The sequence below is a fragment of the Macaca fascicularis genome, chromosome 20 (assembly GCF_037993035.2).
Source record: "Macaca fascicularis isolate 582-1 chromosome 20, T2T-MFA8v1.1".
NCBI lineage: Eukaryota > Metazoa > Chordata > Mammalia > Primates > Cercopithecidae > Macaca > Macaca fascicularis.
This window is the reverse complement of record NC_088394.1, coordinates 81667136-81674899: the sequence shown is the minus strand read 5'-3', so window position 1 is coordinate 81674899 and position 7764 is coordinate 81667136. Positions and strand designations below refer to the sequence as shown.

Here is a 7764-nt window from a genome sequence, read left to right as displayed (position 1 = left end):
CTCAAGTGATCCTCTAGTCCGTCCTGATATTACTTTAATAGCGTATTTTTCTGGTAGTTGTGTTGAAAAACCTATTGTTTCTGCAAAGTGTGTTTCTCAGCTTTTCACACTTGCCTTTTTTGTTTTGTTTTGCATTGGCAAGACAGTGTTTCCAAAACCACCTTTTTAGCATTTACACTTCTCTCGCCACAGTAGCTACTTTATGGCATCATGGTAAATGGAAGCAGAAAAATAGCCTTGAGCAGCAAACTCTATACCCTATGGACATTTTTAGCAATTTTAGTGAAGATAGCTGAACTTAAAAATAGACTTCCGCTTTAGTAATTGACATTTCTTGAGGCTTCCCATCAACTCTTAGTGCCTCTTATGCATTGGACTTTTTTTTTTTTTTTCAGTTCAATCAAAAGCCTGGTAGGAATTGCTAGCGTTGCCCCTGCCAACTCTCAGGTATGTGGTGTCTTAATCTGACTTCATTTCCATACATCTCAGAATCTGGGAGATAATGTAAATATTTTCATCCTCATAAAGTTGACTTGTTACTCCTTAAAATGCTCACAATATCCTTGAATGGGACATAATATCTAATTGAGTTTGTTGTTTCTTAGAAGTGAATCACCACGCCGGGCGCGGTGGCTCAAGCCTGTAATCCCAGCACTTTGGGAGGCCGAGGCGGGTGGATCACGAGGTCAGGAGATCGAGACCATCCTGGCTAACATGGTGAAACCCCGTCTCTACTAAAAATACAAAAAATTAGCCGGGCGTGGTGGCGGGCGCCTGTAGTCCCAGCTACTTGGAGGCTGAGGCGGGAGAATGGCGTAAACCCAGGAGGCGGAGCTTGCAGTGAGCCGAGATCGCCCCACTGCACTCCAATCTGGGAGACACAGCGAGACTCCGTCTCAAAAAAAAAAAAAAAAAGAAGTGAATCACCGGCTGGGCGTGGTGGCTCATGACTGTAATCCCAGCACTTTGGGAGGCCGAGGGGGGTGGATCACCTGAGGTGAGGAGTTCGAGACCAGCCTGACCAATATGGTGAAACCCCGTCTCTACTAAAAACACAAAAAGCAGCCGGGTGTGGTGAAGTGCACCTGTAGTCCCAGCTACTTGGGAGACTGAGGCAGGAGAATTGCTTGAACCCGGGAGGCGAAGGTTGCAGTGAGCGGAGATCACGCCACTGCACTCCAGCCTAGGCAGCAGAGTGAGACTCTGTCTCAAAAAAAAAAAAAAAAAGTGAATCACTGTTCTTCTGAGGAGCCTTTTTTCCCTTTTAGGATTAACTTCTTAGAGAAGATGTTTCCTTGCAGGTTTCTGAAGTGCTGCCATTGGAGAAGCGATCTGAAGACTTCTGTGGAATAGGAGATCTAGCCCAGCTTTAGAACAGCTGAGAATCGTGTTCTCCTTGGTCTTTTGCTTTCAGAGCCAAGTGACAGGCACCCCCACAGCGGCCACTTGAGTTTGACTAGAGGAGCCCTTTGGCTCCCACTTGCTGTGTTACCTTGTAAAGCAGAATAGCATCCTGTATTTAGTGCTGGCTGAAAAAATTCTAGATTCCATAAATACACCTAAAGAACTGCAGTTCAGAATACTCATGACGTTCTGTGGCCCAGGTGCCTGCCCTCTCGGCCCCTGAAGGCAGCACCCCCAAGTTCCACCAAGCACCCTGGGTGCTCACCCTCACTGAGGAGTTCAGTGAAACCTCTAAGGTCAGCCAGGATTCAGTAGCCTCCAGGTTCTTCTCTCTGCATTCCCTTTGTTACTAAGAATATGGATTCTTCTTCAAGGCTGGACTTTCCCAAAAAGAATCTTGTTCTTGCTTCCAGCAGTGCCTGTTTCCCATTCTCTGTGTGTGTGTGTGTGTGTGTGACAGTCTCTCTCTGTCACCCAGGCTGGAGTGCAATAGTGTGATCTCAGCTCACTGCAACCTCCGCCTCCCAGGTTCAAGTGATCCTCCCACCTCAGCCTCCTGAGTAGCTGGAATTAGAGGCACCCACCACCACGCCCAGCTAATTTTTATATTTTTGGTAGAGACGGGGTTTCACCATGTTAGCCAGGCTTGTCTCAAACCCCTGACCACAAGTGAGCCACCCACCTCAGCCTCCCAAAGTGCTGGGATTCCAGGCATGAGCTGCCGCACCTGGCCCCCATTCTTAAGATAACCCGGCAGAGCTTCAACAGCCCCTGCCATTTCCACTAGCAGGGGGAGCTAGTGTTGGGGGTTAGGGTGCTGCTCCCAAAGCCTCCTGGGGGCAAATCCCAGCCGTACCACTTTCTAGCTCTGTGGCCTTGGGCAACTTACCTCTTGGTGATAACACCTGCTTGCATGGGTATTATGGAGACCAGAACGCTTTTGCTAATACTTAGCAGAATATTAGAGCCATGATGAAAAAAGTTCTTAACTTGTTTTTTGTTGTTGTTGTTGTTTGGTAAACATAGAACATTCTGTTGACCAGATTGACCTGAGAGGTACTTATTCATAGGAAACCTTCAGTGAACATCTATTGAATGAGTGAATCAAACCATTCATTCCCAAATTAGAGCAGTTTACATTTGCCTTCCCAGCAACCCTATGACAGTTCCATTTGACAGACAACGAAACCAAGGCCCAGGCTGCAGAAGTGACTGCCTGAGGCTGCACACCCAGTAAGCCGCAGAGGGTGGGCAGAGGACTGCGCCAGGCGGCCCCGCTGCTGCCACAGAGGAGCAAAGAAGCACCTCTTCCTCTACTTGCCATCCTCCCCTTCCCCATTCTTGCTCACCCCCCCCCCCAGTTTTAATACATTTTCTTCCTTCCTTTATACAAAATCGATGTATGTTCATGGTAGAAAATCAAAGAGAAAATAAAAATTCCCTTCTCCCATGCCCCCTCCTTCACTAGACAAGCGTAAGAAAGACAGAAAGTAGTGAAACCGGCAGGGATTTCGTGAACACCTTTATTGTCCCAGATCCTGAGATACAAAGAAATGGAAAGCATGGCGCCTGCATTTGAGGAGCTTACAATGTAATTTAAGAAGTCAAAGGTGGGCTGGGTGCAGTGGCTCATGCCTGAAATACCAGCACTTTGGGAGACCGAGGTGGAAGGATCACTTTAGGCCAGGAGTTCACGACCACCCTAGACAACATACTGAGACCCCCATCTCTACAAAAAAATAAATAAAATTAGCCAGATGTGGTGGGGCACACTGTAGTCCCAGCTACTCAGAAGGCTGAAGCAGGAAGATTGCTTGAGCCCGAGAGTTTGCGGCTGCAGCGAGCCATGATTATGCCATGGCACTCCAGCCTGGGTGACAGAGCAAGACCCCATCTCTCTCTCTCTCTCTCTCTTTTTTTTTTGGTAACAGGGTATTGATATGTTGCCCAGGGTAGCCTTTAACTCCTGGGCTTAAGCAGTCCTTCTGCTTCAGCCTCCCAAAGCGCTGGGTTTACCTGAGCAACCACACCCAGCACCCCATTTCTTTTTTTTAAAAAAAAAAAAAAAAAAAAAGCTAAAGGCATAAATACAAGTAAAACATTACAAAGTTTGTGCAGATTCCTGGGCTCAGGTCCAGAGAATTCAGATTCATTGAGATTTGGGGCCCAAAGCCTGCATTTTTAGCAGGTAAATTCAGGCCATGCTATGAATAACCCTGATCTTTAACCAAAACCTGCATTTTACTATGAAGAATTTATTATTATTATTATTATTATTATTATTATTATTATTGAGACAGAGTTAGTCTGTCACCCAGGCTGGAGTGCAGTGGCACAGTCACGACTCAATACATACAGCCTTGACCTTCCAGGCTCAAGCCATTCTCCCACCTCCGCCTCCCAAGTAGCTGGGACCACCAGTGCGTACCACCACACCTGGCTAATTTTTTTTTTTTTTTTATGGAGACGAAGTCTCACTATGTTGCTTAAGCTGGTCTGGAACTCTCGGCTTCAAGCAATCCTCCCACCTCAGCCTCCCAAAATGCTGGGATTACAGATAGGAGCTACCGCACCTGGCCTAAGAATATCAGATATGCAGAAATAAAGCAATTTGGCCACTAGCACATGTTCAACCAGGGACTGCAGAATTGGGCCATAAGGTTGAACGCTATGAAATTGCTAATTTACTGGGTCAAAACCTCAAACATCAGCAATTTCATAGGAGTCGACCTCACAGAATTCAGGTCTCCTGAATGAACTCTGTTATCTGTCTCCACAGGAGGCCATCTGATTTTCTTCTCTTTCAAAATGCATTGCACAGAGAATGTGTGAACGTGATCTTGCTTAAGAACACTGGAGCAACACGGAGTAGACACTGTGAGCCATCTCCGCCCTGGAGCCAGGACGGCAAGAAAGGACAGGGCTTTGCACTGCCTTCTGTCTCCCAAAGCATCCTACACATAGAAGACCTAGTTGTTTTTGGTGTTTTTTTTTTGTTGTTGTTGTTTTGGGATGGAGTTTCACTCTTGTCACCCAGGCTGGAGTGCAATGGCATGATCTCAGCACACTGCAACCTCCATCTCCCGGGTTCAAGCGATTCTCCTGTCTTTGCCTCCTGAGTAACTGGGATTACAGGTGCCCACCACTGCACCTGGCTAATTTTTGTATTATTAGTAGAGACGGGGGTTTCACCATATTGGCCAGGCTGGTCTCGAACTCCTGACCTTAGGTGATCCGCCTGCCTTGGCCTCCCGAAGTGCTGGGATGACAGGTGTGAGCCACCGCGCCTGGCCGTAGTTGTTATTTTTACTTAGTTTTTGAGAAGTTGAGTCTCTAGTCTGTTACGTACTCCCCACTTCCAGCAGGCAGCTCTGTAGCAAGGCCTCTCTGTCAGCTGCCTCTCTGGTCTCTGGGGCCCTGGCCCAGTCCCTGCGTATGCAGGACATGCCCCCAGAGGCAGGGTATTGATCCCTATTTCCTTCAAAATAGCTCTACCTTTGTCACCAGGATAATGGCTTGTTGGGTTTTGTTTTTTTTAATCCAAACACAAAAAGGTACAAACTAAAAAAGCAAAATCACCTATAATCCCCCCGTTTGCTGAATATCCTTCTAATCATCTCTCTCCTAAATGTTGGGATTCTTTATTTTTGGCTTCTGAAGTCTTACATTTAAATTCGTTGATAGAGATGTATGGTGGAACACTTTTTTTTTTTTTTTAGACGGAGTCTCACACTGTCACCTGGCTGGAGTGCAGTGGCGTGATCTCGGCTCACTGCAACCTCCACCTCCCGGGTTCAAGTGATTCTCCTGCCTCGGCCTCCCGAATAGCTGGGATTACAGGCGCCCGCCACCACGCCCAGCTAATTTTTTGTATTTTTAGTGGAGATGGGGTTTCACCATGTTGGCCAGGCTGGTCTCGAACTCCTGACCTTGTGATCCACCCACTTCAGCCTCCCAAAGTGCTGGGATTACAAGCATGAGCCACCACACCTGGCCGGAACCCTTTTTTTTTTTTTTTTTTTGAGATGGAGTGTCGCTCTTATTACCCAGGCTGGAGTGCAATGGCGCCATCTCAGCTCACTGCGACCTCTGCCTCCCGGGTTCAAGCGATTCTCCTGCCTCAGCCTTCCGATTAGCTGGGATGACAGGCATGTGCCACCATGCAGGCTAATTTTATATTTTTAGTAGAGATGAGGTTTCTCCATGTTGGTCAGGCTGGTCTCGAACTCCCGACCTCAGGTGATCTGCCCACCTCAGCCTCCCAAAGTGCTGGGATTACAGGCATGAGCCACCGCGCCCGGCGGTGGAACACTTTTATTGGCCAGATTATACTTCAAGGCCGGGCACGGGGGCTCACACCTGTAATCATAGCACTTTGGGAGGCCGAGGCAGGCGGATCACGAGGTCAGGAGATCGAGACCATCCTGGCTAACACGGTGAAACCCCATCTCTACTAAAAATACAAAAAATTAGCCGGGCTTGGTGACAGGTGCCTGTAGTCCCAGCTACTCGGGAGGCTGAGGCAGGAGAATGGCCTGAACCCGGAGGCGGAGCTTGCAGTGAGCCAAGATCGCACCACTGCACTCCAGCCTGGGTGACAGAGCGAGATGCCTCAAAAAAAAAAAAAAAAAAAATTGTAATTCCTATTTTCAGGATTATGTAAACACTTCATTTCCAGAACCGCTGTTTCCCCACTATGTGAATACCCTACATTTTGTTTGTTTCCTCATCTTACATGTATTTGGCAGAGGGTGTTTTGAAAATAAAACTTATTTATTGACGTTTAAGAGGTACCCAGAAAAGGACACAAATCACAAGTGAATAGCTCAGTGAAGGTTCACAAGGTGAGCAAAAGGACAGGCTCCTGGAAGCACCACCAAGCACAAAAACCCAGGCTCTGAGACGCCCCAGCACCCAGGAGCCCTTGTGTCCACATCCTGGACTAGTTCTGTCTGGCTTTGAGCCTGTTAAGTGGGAGCAGACAGTAAGTATTCTTACTGTGTGTGTGAGATTCGCCTGTGACCTGATACGTAGCAATCTTTTCTTCATTTTCACCGCTGTGTGTTATTTTGTTGTATCAATGTACCCCAATTTATCTATTTCTATGTTGATGGATATTTGGGTTATTTCCAGATTTGGACTGATACAGCTAATGCTGCAGTTAACGCTCCTGCACGTGCCTTGCCACACAGCTATGTATGCTTTTCTTTCAGGATATGTAGCGTGGACTTGCTAGGGGTGTGTGTGTGTTCACTTTTCAAGATATGTTGCCAGTTTTACAAAGTGATTGTACGAGCTGAACCTCCCACCCACCGTGTCTGAGAGTTCCCATTTCCTCAGATCTTCAGGACTTTGCGCTGTTAGTCTTTTTTTTTTTTTTTGGTTTTGTTTTTTGTTTTTTGTTTTTTTTTTTGAGACGGGGTCTCACTCTGTCGCCCAGGCTGGAGTGCAGTGGTGCAATCATGGCTCACTGCAGCCTTGACCTCTCGGCTCAACAATTCTCCCACCTCAGCCTCCTGAGTAGCTGGGACTACAGGTGTGTGCCACCACACCGAGCTCATTTTTTTGTAGAGACAGAGCTTTGCCCTGTTGCCCAGGCTGGTCTCAAACTCCTGGGCTCAAGTGATCTGCCTGCCATGGCCTCCCAAAGTGCTAGGATTACAGGCATGAACCACTGCACCCGGCCATTAGTCTTTTTGATTTTAGACATTTTGGTGGTATGTAGCAGTATCTCCTAGATTCTTGGTCTAAATATGAAAAGTAAAATGATACAACTTCTGGACAATAACAGGAGGATATATTCATGACCTTGGGCTTGGCAAAGATTTTTTAAGAGGACACATAAATGATAAGTTGTGCAACATTAAAATTAAGAACTTTTGTTCATTAAAAAACAGGATGGTGAAAAGGGAAATCCCACAGTGGGAAATATTTGTAATACAATTACCCAGCAAAAGACTTCTTTGCAGAGCCAGGTGCCATGGCACACGCCTGTAGTCCCAGCTAGTTGGGAGGCTGAGATGGGAGGATCGCTAGAGCCCAGGAGTTTGAGGCTGCAGTGAGCTATGATAACACCACTGCACTCCAGCCTGCATGAGAGAGCGAGACCCCGTCTCCAAAAACAAAAACAAAAACAAAAAGGCTTCTTTCGAGATTAGGCACATCTCAAAAGAAGATATCCAAGCGGAGTAAACATATGAAAATTGCCTCACTAATGTCCTCAAAGAAAAGCCAAGTGAGAACATGAGTCTGTTTTTGTTTTAGTTTTTTTGTTTGTTGGAGGTGGAGTGTCCCTCTGTCGCCCAAGCTGGAATGCAGTGGCACGATCTCAGCTCACTATAGCCTCTGCCTCCAGGGTTC

The 7764-nt window shown here is 47.0% G+C and overlaps 1 long non-coding RNA gene across 1 annotated transcript; it reads left to right on the top strand.

Moving 5' to 3' along the window:
• The first annotated feature begins 317 nt into the window (after positions 1-317).
• LOC141409308 (uncharacterized) lies at positions 318-6188 on the top strand. The gene is made up of 2 exons (XR_012429199.1): positions 318-447; positions 4184-6188. It is a non-coding gene; the product is annotated as an uncharacterized lncRNA (long non-coding RNA).
• Positions 6189-7764: the final 1576 nt, after the last annotated feature.